We start from the raw sequence: 13,563 nt of genomic DNA, 5'->3' as shown, positions 1-13,563 counted from the left end.
TTAGATCAAAAATTGACTTATTATTTACAATCGTAACAACAAATTTATGTTCAATAAATAGAATTAGAGTTTGGTGTCCATAGTAATAGCTAAATAAGTAGTAGTAACAATTTAACAATAATTAACTAATTAACTAAATAAATGACACGGCTTTAAAAAAAATCAAACTTTTTTTTTAATGAGATGAACTTTAAAATAATGATTTAAATTTAACATTTAAATGTTGTCACAAAACAGGCAGGTTTTAGTTCCATCGTTACTTGTCTTGATGCAAAAACATTACACATAATTACATTAAGCTTAAAAGTATGCCTGTGGTTTTTTATCCTCATTTTTATCCTTAAAGATTTAAATATAAAATATCCTTATTTAAATCCGTTCCTAATTTTTCATCTTCATTTCATTAGGAATGAACAAGATGGTGGGGTGCGGTCATGTTTACCTCAACCTATGAAAGGGTTGTGCTGACCTTACACATGAGCACACCAACAAGCTCTCTACAATCCTAATCATATTTTTAATGTCATTGTTGAATGTTAGTCTTTGCTCATTGTATGATATATTTCAAAACTAGATATTAGTCAGTAAACATCATTATAATGAAGTGATTTTGACTTAATAAAGAGCTGAGACATTAAAATACCTGAAAATAATAATTACAGATTTTCCTCTTGTAATTAATCCACAAACCTTTAAATGTTGCTTTATATGTGTTTGACTGTGTTTGATATAACCATGTGAACTGATGAATCATGAATGTAAGCAAAGTGTAAAACATGACGTTAAAATCCAAATAAAACAAACAAACAAACCCCATTTATACATAGTGTTTAATAGTTTGTGTAATGTTTTGTCGTTAACCCGTCATCTTTATTCTTCCCTCTTATCACTTGCTTTACTGATTGTTTATATTTGCCTTATTATTATTGTTAATAATACCAGTGTGTTTTTATTTTTATTAATTAATGTTAATAATTAGTATTAGTAAAAATTAATTAAATTGTATTAATTTTTTTTTACTAATTTCCACTATTAAAAATATTTTTTGTGTGTCAAATAATCATAACAGAATAGTTTTAATTGAATGTAAATTAAATGTATATAAAAAGTTAACATTCACTTGATGTTTTTGCTCATTATTATTTAATGGCTATAACTATTGGTATGAAAGTTGGAAATGATAATAAAAAAGTGTGTTAATTGTTGTCAGTTCCACTGTTAAAATTACTTTAATTTTTTATTTATTTTAATTTCTATTCTGCTGCATTTCTTTTTTAGAAATTCTGGCAAGCATATAATTTTGTATAGAACAGAATTAGAATGTATTCATGCATATTTATCCTGCTAAAAATGTATTCTTAATACCTTTAACAGAAACATTTTATAATCACATCAAGCTTTATGTTTGACAGTAGACATGAGTACTATTAAGACCCTTCACTCACTGTTAACTTACCTGTTTAAAACGATTACAGGTTCATCTGCATCTCCAGCCCAAGTTAAGCATATGTTGTCAAATCCCTGTAACAGTTCTGTGTTAAATTTGTTTTCCAACAATAAGTCCTCCATGCCTTAGGATCCTTTATTATGTTCTGATAACCTGCTTTTTAACCAGCCATTATATATTTTAGCTCTTCTCGCTTTCTCCTACCGACTCTTATTTCTTCCTTGCCAGTTTTGCACTAATTTTCCACCATCTGCTTGTGCATCTGTTGGAGAGCCAGAAAAAGGAGGTGAAATATTGCTCACAAAAAGAAAAGTCAGCTTTCTTTTTTTTTTGGCTCACTTTCTTTTTTTCCTTCTCTGTTGCTTCTTTTCTCTTATTGTCATTGTACTCTTTTACTATTTTTCAGTAGTGGTGGTGCTGGGGGGGAGGGTTGATTTGCACTGTGAGCTTAAACCTTCACAGACTAATTTTACATGTAAACCTGTGGCTGCTGTAATTGTGTGTATAAAAGAAAGCTGAAACTAAAAAAGGATAGCTTGGATGTGTGTATGAGGGGAGTGTAGGTAATTTCCTTTCCATGTCTGACCGTTTGACCAGTAAGCGGAGTCAACAAGATGGCACAAAAGATCAGAAAGCTGTTTTTGTAATAATCAGACAAAAGCCCTTGTGCTCTTAGAATTACACAACTGAGAAAAGACACTGACCCCCCCCCCTTCATACTACCACAAATCCAAAGCTTCCTTCCTTCTCCACTCTTTGAGGTAGGACAATGGGGGATAGCGGGTGTGGATGCGGGAGGCCCTCTGTCTCCATCAGCGCAGTTCAAGGATTACACATTCCTGGCAAGGCTCTGGGTTGCTCGGCAGTCAAGGCACCCACAGTTTTTAAAATCCTTTTTCTACCAAGCAGCTTATTCAAACTTATTTTTGCTTGAATTTCTTACAGAGCCCTGTTAACTATAACATCTCTTGCCACTGTAAAATTACAGCTGCTGTAAAGTGGAATCTACTGAGAATCTGCCACATATGGAGGACTACAATATTTTCTCCCTATTCTTCCACCAAGTGTACCCAACAAAACAGTAGGATTGCATCTAGCTTTCCCCATCTAGCTTTCTCTCAGACATGGTCAGTTGTGTCTGGTGAGCATTTGAGAAGGCTCAACAGACACAAAAGAGTTTTAGTACCACTGCTGCTCATACATTAATTGTTGTTTTTTGTATTCTTTTAGCAAATTCATATTCAAAGTTAAAGTTTAGCTTGCCTGTCTTACACATTCCTACACAGTATAGAAGTACTAACTAAATTACTGTAACAGTGAGCAGTCATGTGATTGAGTACTTTTCAATGACTATAAAAATGTGGTTTACATTTTTTTATTCATACTGTAAAAAATTGCTGTAAATTTACAGTAAATATTTCACAGTAAAATATTGTTTTTATAATTTACAGTATTATACTGTATATATTTGGGTAAACATGGGCGTGCCTTAGTTTACTGTCAAATTCAAAAAACCACAATGCATGATTGGATTTCCGTTCTTTAGGCGGCAGTTAAAAGCTTACGCCAACACCATTTTCTTTTAATCAGCGTCAGTTTTAGTATACGTCTATATATTCATGTGGTAAACCGCAGTTTAGGAAACAAAAATATTCGTTTTTATATCGGGTCTATTCAAATGTGCCTTGACAGTTGAGGTGGTTGAATCGCAAACTTTATTTAAAACATGGTGCGTATCTGAGGTAAAATATTTTAAAAAGTAAATAATTGACACTATGTGTACATTTCATCGATGCGTTTTAATCAGTGTTAATTTGGTGTTATTTGGTTTCGAGAGCTAAGTTGTTAATAATGCTGTATAACGATAGCGGCGTGTTGAGGTTTTTTTTTTTAGAACATTAGTATACACTTTAACTGATTGTGTTGTTATTATTACAGCTTTTGTTTTAGTATAGTCATTTTAGATATTTCTGCTATTTCTTACCACCAACAAGCCAGACATTGGCGTGTTTTGAGTTAACAAAATAATATAAGACAAGCCCAGACAAATGCCAAAGCTTAAAGTTTTTTATATTTAGATGTAATCTGTAAGGTCACAGTAATTTTACTGTAAAATTATGGTAATTAACTGTTAACACATTACAGTTCTTTACTGTAAAAAGGCTCTACAGTTATTTACTGTAAAATTACAATACTCTGCTGCCAGTAAATTACTGTAAATTTACAATACGTTTTTTTTTTACAGTGTAATATGTATCAGTTTGGGTGGGTCAATTTCCAACACACTTTCAAATTGTTTTGAGGTTATCTTTGTACTAAAAATTAGTTTTAAAATTTTAAATTGCATATTATGACCATTGGTTAAACCACAATTAATCATTAAGCTTCACAGAGTGGTACATTTTTGCAAATATCCCAATCCTGTCATGCCTGTTTTGCATTGAGATTGTTGGTGTGACCAAGGCTTTAATTGTAAGCATGTCATGACATGCTGTCATACAAGGGTCATGTCTAGTTATATAATAATTTCACGTCATCATTATCATAATAGCTGACAGAATGATTGATGCCATAACAGCTAACATCATTGTCATGGGCACCCAAAACTCATTGATGCACGTGGGGAGTGAAGGCTGGTCCGTGTGGTCCGATCCAACAGATGAGCTACTGTAGCTCAAATAGCTGAAGAAGTTAATGCATTGCAGTTTGTTGCGTATGGGGCTGCATAGCCGCAGACCAGTCAGGGTGCCCATGCTGACCCCTGTCCGAAAGCGCCAACAATGGTCACATGAGCATCTGAACTGGACCACGAAGCAATGGAAGAAGGTGGCCTGGTCTGATGAATCATGTTTTCTTTTACATTACGTGGATGGCCGGGTGAGTGTGCGTCGCTTACCTGGGGAACGCATGGCACCAGGATGCACTATGGGAAGAAGGCAAGCCGGCAGAGGCAGTGTGATGCTTTGGACAATGTTCTGCTGTGAAACCTTGGGTCCTGCCATCGTTGTGGATGTTACTTTAACACATACCACCTACCTAAGCATTGATGCAGACCATGTACACCCTTTCATGGAAACTGTATTCCCTGATGGCTGTGGCCTTTTTCAGCAGGATAATGCGCCCTGGTTTGAGGAGCACAACAACGAGTTTGAGGTGTTGACTTGGCCTCCAAATTTCCCAGATCTCAATCCAATCGAGCATCTGTGGGATGTGCTGGACAAACAAGTCCGATCCATGGAGACCCCACCTCACGACTTACAGAGGTTAAAAGGATCTACTGCTAAGATCTTGGTGCCAGATACCACAGCACACCTTCAGGGGTCTAGTGAATTCCATGCCTCAACGGGTCAGGGCTGTTTTGGCTGCAAAAGGGGGGCCAACACAACATAAGATTAGTGGTCATAATGTTTTGCCTAATCGGTGTACAGTATTAACAAGTCAGAAAGTGTAAGTTTTAAAATTCTTTAATAAATGTATTGCTTACAGTGGTGTTAAAAAAAATAGCAGTCCAACACCATTAACTTGATAAATCAATGTTTTTGGTAGAAATGCTATTTCTACATAGCAAAAAATTTACTTGAAAGTGTAGTAGAGTATTGAAAACAAAACAAACCCAACAATTAGGACATGCATGCCGTTCATTCTGAGTAATCGAAGCATTGATTGAAAGGAACTTGTTCAAAATAATAGCAGTGAGGAGTTCAATTGGTGAAGTAATTCATTCTGCAGAAGAATGGGTGTCAATTTTGGCCCTTATTTAAGGTAGGAGGGTGGCAAATGTTGCACAGGTTGGTCATAGTGCATTTCCTTCTGAAATACTGGGTAAAATGGGTTGTTCCAGACATTGTTCTGATGAACAGCGTACTTTGATTAAAAAGTTGATTTTAGAGGGAAAAAACATACAGAGAAGTGCAGCAATGATAGGCTGCTCAGCTAAAATGATCTCAAATGCCTTAAAGTGACAACCAAAACCTGAAAGATGCAGAAGGAAGCGTGGAACTACTGTTTGAATGGATCAAAGAATAGCCAGAATGGCAAAAGTTCAGCCAGTGATCACCTCCAGAAAGATCAAGAAACATCTGAAGTTCCCAGTGAGTACAGAAGATGATTAAGTGAAGCCAATTTACCAGCAAGAACTCCTTGCAAAGTCCCGTTGTTAAGAAAAAGACGTGTCCTGAATGGGTTCAAATTTCCCAAAGAACACATTGACTGGTCCAAAGAGAAATGGCTCAACATTTTGTGGACTGGTGAAAGCGGCCATAGACAGTATGTCAGATGACCCTCGAGCACTGAATTCGAGCCAAAGTACACTGTGAAGACAGTAAAGCATGGTGGTACAAAACTATGATATGGGGATGTTTTTCATACCATGGTGTTACGTCTATTTATCACATACAAGGGATCATGGATCAGTTTAAATATATCAGAATACTTGAGGAGATCATGTTGCCCTATGTCGAAGAAGAAATGCCCTTAAAATAAATGTTTTAACATGACAATGACCCAAAACATCTTGGTTACAGACAAACAAGATTGAGGTAATAGAGTGGCCAGCCCAATCCCCTGACTTCAATCCCATAGAGAACTTGTGGGCTGATATCTGAAACGCGTTTTTTTGAGGCAAAACCCAAAATTGCAGAAGAACTGTGGAATGTAGTCTAATCATCCTGGACTGGAATACCTGTTCAGAGGTGCCAGAAGTTGGTGGACTCCATGCAACACAGATCTCGGAAACAATTGTTATGCCACTAAATATTAGTTCAGTAATTTAAAGTAAAGTGAAACCTCAAACATTTTCAGTTTATAAATACATTTTTTGAGTTTTTAAAGAAAAATGCTGGCACTGCTATTTTTTTGAACAGCCAATATTTATTTTCTTAACTTTCTGTAAAGGATGAACACAAACTGGCTAAATGTTGTTAATGTTTTGATTTAGAATTAAAAGTGTAGTATTTTCAGTGCATTTGCATTTATGGAAATAAAAGTTATTATAATGATTTTGTGCTTTATTCACTTTTTTTAAATCACTGCTATTTTTTTGAACACTACTGTATATTGTGACATTTTATTGCAGTTATCATAAGTATCCTTAAATTATAATGAAATATGCAAAAAAAACATGCATAGAGGAATTTAAATAAAAAACATATACTGTCATTGAATAGTAAAACATTTGTGACTTTTGTATGTAAACCTTTGACTTCAACTGTATGCTTAGTTTTATACATCTGTGTGCATTAAAAAACTCAATTTACTCATTACAAAAGGTGTCCACAAAGTTTTGACATGTACTAAATGTTACTTTACAGTTATAAGTGTCAGAGGTTCTTCATTTAATGTTGTAAGATGATTTACAATCTGTAAGCAATACTGATAGTCTTGTCTTGTGAATTTGTTTGTCCATTTTCCATCACCGCCTGCAGTGATATTTGAGTTGTTGAGACTGTTTATCACCATACTTTTCCCCCGGTTGCTTTCCTCAGTCCATGGGGAACAGTTTAGATAACTCACCACATTACATGCTTCTGTTTTCTCCATGCTGCCTCTCTCTCTCTCTTTTGGTTTTATATTAGTGATCAGCGAAAGATGCCTCGGGCAATCCCTGCGCAAATAAAAGCTGACACGCTCTTTTACTCAAATCTTCTCCCCTCTCACGGCCTGCATGCCCCCTCCAGAGATTACCCCTGTAACAACAATTATTCCAAATGTCAATGCTTCCTGCCCAGAGGGCCTTGAGCGAACAAAGATTAAATCTTTTAACATGGAAGAAAAATTTAAATGTGCTTGAGTAGATGTAGTCTGAAGCAGGGATTCTTGGTCGTCAGGGGCAAAAATTGGTGGTGCTTTAGTAAGTGTATTTTCTTGCTGTTGACTATTAACCCCTCTCTAAGAGGGGCTACATGTCTTGTCACAAGCAAAAGCCCACTGGAGGAAAAGACATTATTGCTATGGTAGAGGCCTGTCAAATCAAATGAGAGGGAGCAAGAAAAAACATGGCTGCCTCTCGTGCTGAAGCAGTCATGCATTATCTTATTATAGTTTTTGTCCGGCTGTTATATTTTTAATTCTTTCTCTGTTTACAGTGCATTTACAAAAGATCAATGCATTTAGGGTATATTCAATGCCAAATTGATTGCAGCAGCTCAGTAAATAGAGCATTAGCATCAGTGTTTTAGTCCAGACCATCACAGCTGAGACTGATACTACTGTTGCAAATGCACAATCTTGTATAGCTGTGACCAGGCCCCAGAGGTGTAAGCCCAATCATTCAGTCATTTGGTCCTATCTAAAACAAGACTGTTTAATTTCATATCTAATTAGACATCTGACTGACAATGCAAAAAATCCATCCAACCCATCCAGGTAACCATTAAGAAAGACCTGACACATTTTCTTAATGAGAATTACAACTTCCAAAAACTTCACGCTCACATATACTTTTTAACCTTATTCAACATATTGTAACACTCCATCACCTAACATGCTGTTTTTTTACAAGCTATATGCATTTGTGTCCAGCTTTAGTGATGTTATGCTCTATACTCTATATACACCGAGCAGCCATAGCATTAAAACCACCTCCTTGTTTCTACGGGGCGCTGTTGGCTGGATGTTTTTGGTTGGTGGACTATTCTCAGTCCAGCAGTGACAGTGAGGTGTTTAAAAACTCCAGCAGCATTGCTGTGTCTGATCCACTCATACCAGCACAACATACACTAACACACCACCACCATGTCATTGTCACTGCAGTGCTGAGAATGATCCACCACCTAAATAATACTTGCTTTTTTGGTGATCCTGTGGGGGTCCTGACCATTGAAGAACAGAGTAAAAGCTATTCTAGCTCTCGTGGAAGACGGACGCACTTTTCCCTCCTCCTTCCTTATCTTCCCTGCTTGGCGCTTCTCCTGTATCGTCTTGTCTCGTCTACTCTGCTCTACAGAGATTTTTCTAGCACTGCTCCTCAAAGAACAAATTATGGAATTGGTTAAATGGTCTCTGAATGCTATTGACACCATCTTCTCATCGAGAAGTTTGGGTTCGGGGGAACCCAAATGCCCCGACGGAACGCAGATGGCAGGATACGCGATGGACTCGTGGGGGAAGTGGAGGGTCATGTGCCTGGCACCTCTTTCGTTGGAGGACGTAGAGGATGTTTATCTATTCGGAACTTTGATTGTGGGGTTTTTGCTGATTGGATTAGGCTTCGCCCTGCTGTATCGGGAAATTAAAAGAGTTGGGTCAGTTGTCAAAGGTCCCCAGAAACTGCCCAATTTGATTGATATGGTGGGCAGAGCCGTTGGAACTCAGACTGTGAATATTAATCGCAATATGGATTTCATCTTGGAGAAACTTACGGCTTTGCGAAATGAGGTGAACCAGAGACGCATTAATTCTGAGAGTTCGTGTTAAAATTTTGATAGTGCTCAGACAAAACAAAAGTCATTTCTGCTCTTGGCTCCCCTGTTATCAGCAACGGCCTAGCTGATAAGGAAATTCCTCCAGAGGACTTGTTGCTATGTACCTACCCTGCCTCCACTGACTGTTTTCATTCTGGGCAGTAAGAGCTGAAAACAGCCATGTTATCGCGAACTTTGTACAGACTTTTTCTTGCTGCGGGAATGGAGAACTGTCTGGACTCTTTCCAACCCAAATACAACGTCTCCACTCTAGTTTCATCTAATTTTAGCTTAATTCCACCAATACAGTAGTTGGTTACTTTTCCGATCCCCCCATCCCTAACCCGTGGCTAGTTGTGTGATGTTTTTACATGTGCTTGTGCTGTATGGGGCTGTTTTTTTTGTGTTACCATAGTGTGCTCCTAAAGGGAGCACAATCTGGTTGCTGTTTTTTTTATCCCCTTCTTTCCCAATGTGTTCATTATTTCTTGTTTCTGCGAATGATGGCGCCGGTGAGGTCGGCTGCCGTCACGACTGCTCCGACAACTACTGTGGCGGATTAGTCACTAAAGCATTTCACTTCTAGTTGTACTGTGTGTATGACCATGTATGTGACAAATAAATCTTGACTTGATTATAGACTTGATTAAAAAGTATGTAGAGAAACAGATGGTAGAATTGTAGAACTACAAAGTGCTTCTATATGGTAAGTGGAGCTGATAAAATCGACAGTGAGTGTAGAAACAAGGTGGTTTTAATGTTATGGCTGATCAGTGTAACTATATCAGTTATGATCAGTGTCTTTAGGGACAGTGGTAGCCTAGTGGGTAGAGCTTTGGGCTATCAACCGGAAGATTGGGGGTTCAAATCCAGGCTTTGCTATGCAGCCACTGTTGGGTCCTTGAGCAAGGCCCTTAACCCTGTCTGCTCCAGGGGCGCCGTATGATGGCTGACTGCGTTCTGACCCCAGCTTCCAAACAAGCTGGGATATGCGAAGAAAGAATTTCATTGTATTGTACTGTACACCTGTATATGTATAAATGACAAATAAAGTATATATATATATATATATATACACAGTATATATATATATATATAATTAGAGGGAAATATTCTGTAATTAAAAGTAAAATAAGGTCATGATGTTACATTTATTACCTACAGGTCACAGTGTTTCATTCCATTTTCAATAGTTTGCTATTAAAATCCGAACTTGTCATTTTTACGTGTATGCAGAGAGAGAGGACCCAAGATGCAGAGAATTAAAAAATAAAAGATTTTATTTGACAAAAGGTACAAAAGGTAAACCGAAACGAACAGAGAACAAAGGGCAATAAACCAAAAACAATCCGGGGATCCCGAATAAAGCCGAAATCGTCTTGGCTAACTGAAAGATAAACAGAGAAAACAAAAACACACAAAACGGAAAACGGAAAACGCGAGTCGCGAACCCTGGTCGCTCACTCGCGGGAGCCGCACTGACACAGCTCGCTACAGCGAGGCTTAGAGGAGGCGGGGACTCAGGCGTCTATGAAGGGGCGCCGTGCGTGAACGCGCTCGGGAAAAACCACCGAGACTTGGCAAAAGGGCAAGAACGAAAGACGGGCTAGCAGGGAGCCCGAACGGCACTGTCACCAGCGTAAGGCTGGGAAGCGGCCGGTAACAAGAGTAATAGAGAAAAATAGCGGAGCCCGGTATCGAACCTGGGTCGCTCCGGGGAGAGCGCGGCTCGCTAGGCGGGAGCCGATAACGCTACTGAATACCCCGGGGAGTAGATAGCGCTCAAAGCGCTGCTGGGCGAGTGCTGCGGCGCTAGCACTTAGCCGGCAGCTAACCGGCTGACAAAGAGAGGACGCTGGTTAAATGAACAGCAGCGCGAGGGCTGCACGACAGTCGCACCAGACTGAAAATGCTAGGTCTAGTTACCTCGGCCTTACGACCTACCCATCCTGCCACCATACGGCGCCAGGAGAACCACCTAAGCTATAAAAAGAAAGAGGCTGGTGCGAGGCAGCCATGAACCAGGTAAGAGAACAAACGGTGCGACGCCGGTAAGCGGGCGATGCCCACTTATATAGTGAGCGCGCAGGTGCCGGTCATTCGCACTAATCAGCGGGCTTCTCTATTAGAAGCCACGCTGCTCTTTGTTCTGTAAGATCTGCGACGCTGAGAACAGGTGGTAAGTCCATCAGACGCCGCAGACCCCCTAACAGGACCCCCCCCTCTAGGGACAGCACCCGAGGTCCCAAGACCCGCAGACCGGTTCCTACGGAACTCGCGGATCAGTTCGGGGTCCAGGATCTGTCGAGCCGGTACCCACGAACGTTTCTCGGGGCCGTAACCTTCCCAATCCACCAGGTATTGGGTGCTACCCTGCACTCTCCTGCTATCCAGGAGGCGGCGGACCGTAAATGCAGGGGCACCCTGGATGATACGAGGGGCGGGAGGTTGTGGGAGGGGTAAAGCTCCCCCGCTCGCGAACGGGCGCAGTTGGGAGACATGAAAGGTTGGGTGTGCCTTCATCCTGGGAGGCAACTCCAACCTATATGTCACCGGGTTGATCCGTCTGACTACCTTAAACGGGCCAATGTACCTCGGTGCCAACTTGTGTGTGGTACCTTTGACGGGGAGATCCCTCGTCGATAAGAGGACACGTTGGCCTGGCCGAAACGTCAGAGCCGGCTGTCGCCTGCGGTCGGCATTGCGCTTCATGGAGCGCTGAGAGACCAAGAGGGCCTGTCTTGCTTTCCGCCAGGCGGCGCGGCAGCGACGGACGTGTTGCTGCACAGACGGCACCGCAACCTCTTGTTCCTGATCAGGAAACAGTGGAGGGGGGTAGCCGTACTGTGCCTCAAATGGTGACATACCCAATGCGGCATGGTGCAGGGTATTGTGGGCGAATTCGGCCCACAATAATTTATCCGCCCAAGTGGCTGGATTCCCTGCTGTTAAGCATCTTGCCTAGGTCTTGGATAACCCGCTCTGATTGCCCGTTGGACTCGGGGTGATACCCCGAGGATAAGCTGGCCGTCGCGCCCAGGAGTTGGCAAAAGGCTCGCCAACACTGGCTGATGAACTGCGGGCCCCGATCCGAGACAATGTCGGATGGGACCCCATGTGCTCTCACCACATGTTGCAGAACAGCCTGTGCTGTGGCCATGGCAGACGGGAGCTTGGGCAACGGAACGAAGAGGCAAGATTTGGTGAACCGGTCTACGATTACCAGTACCACCGTAAATCCCCTGGATTTTGGCAACCCTGTGACAAAGTCCAGTGCCAGGTGGGACCACGGTCTCGAAGGGACTGGCAATGGACGGAGGAGCCCGCGAGGGCGCTCTCTTGTGCTCTTGTTAGTAGCACAGACTACGCAGGTTCGGACTAGGTCCTTGACCTGCCCCTCCATCCCCGGCCACCAGAATTTTCGGCGCAGTAGGATCAGGGTCTTAGAGACTCCTGGATGTGCCGCAAACGAGGACGCATGAGCCCACTCAAACACCTGACGACGAACTGTCGATGGTACGAACAGTCGGTCAGGCGGACCCCCCCCTGGGTCGGGCTCAGCTGCTTGGGCGTCCCGAACAGTCTTAAATATGCCCCAAGTTACAGGGGCTGCTATTTGGCTCGGGGGAATAATGGGAGCAGGCTCCGCTTCGGGTCTAGTCAGGTCCCACTGCCTGGACAAAGCATCCGGCTTAGTGTTCTTCGACCCTGGCCTGTAGGACAGGGTGAAGTGGAACCGACTGAAAAAAAGAGACCAGCGGGCCTGACGAGAGTTCATCCGCTTCGCTTGCTGGATAAACGACAGGTTTTTGTGGTCTGTCCAAACAAGGAAGGGATGTTTAGCCCCCTCGAGCCAGTGTCGCCATTCATCAAGTGCCAACTTGATGGCCAAAAGCTCCTTGTCTCCTACCGGGTAATTACGCTCGGCAGGAGTCAAACGGTGGGAAAAGAAGGCGCAGGGGTGGAGCTTCTTTTCTGGGCCCACTCTCTGGGACAATACTGCCCCTACTCCGACGTCCGAGGCACCCACTTCAACTATGAAGGGTTCCTCGGGGTCAGGTAACTGCAAGACCGGAGCAGTCGTTAAGAGAGATTTAAGCCTGTTAAAGGCTTGTTGGGCCTGCACCGTCCACTTGAACGGACCCTTGCCCGTCAGGACCGTCAAAGGAGCGGCGACCGTGCTAAAGTTCCGAATGAACCGCCTAAAAAAGTTAGCAAAGCCCAGAAATCTTTGCACTTGGCGTACGGAACTGGGAGTCGGCCAAGCCTCCACTGCTTTAGTTTTAGCCGGGTCCATCTGCAGGGCGCCCTGAGAGATTATGAACCCCAAAAAGGAGATTGATGGGGCGTGAAACACGGATTTCTCCAGCTTGACGAACAAATGGTGGTCGAGCAGAAGCTGAAGAACCCGACGGACGTGCCTGACATGTTCTTCGATGGATCGGCTAAAGATCAGGATATCGTCTAGGTAGACATAGACGTATCGGTCAAGGGCCTCCCGTAAGGCCTCATTGATAAAGCGTTGGAAGACCGCAGGGGCATTCATTAACCCAAAGGGCATCACCAGATATTCATAGTGTCCCGTGGGCGTAATGAACGCAGTCTTCCACTCATCCCCTCGCCGGATACGGATCAAGTTATACGCGCTGCGTAGATCCAGCTTCGTAAAAATGGAAGCCCGCTGAAGAGCTTCAAAAGCTGTGGCCATCAGCGGCA

Source organism: Trichomycterus rosablanca, chromosome 10 (genome assembly GCF_030014385.1).
Source record: "Trichomycterus rosablanca isolate fTriRos1 chromosome 10, fTriRos1.hap1, whole genome shotgun sequence".
Lineage (NCBI taxonomy): Eukaryota > Metazoa > Chordata > Actinopteri > Siluriformes > Trichomycteridae > Trichomycterus > Trichomycterus rosablanca.
The sequence above is the reverse complement of the archived record's forward strand: the minus strand, read 5'-3'. Positions refer to the sequence as shown.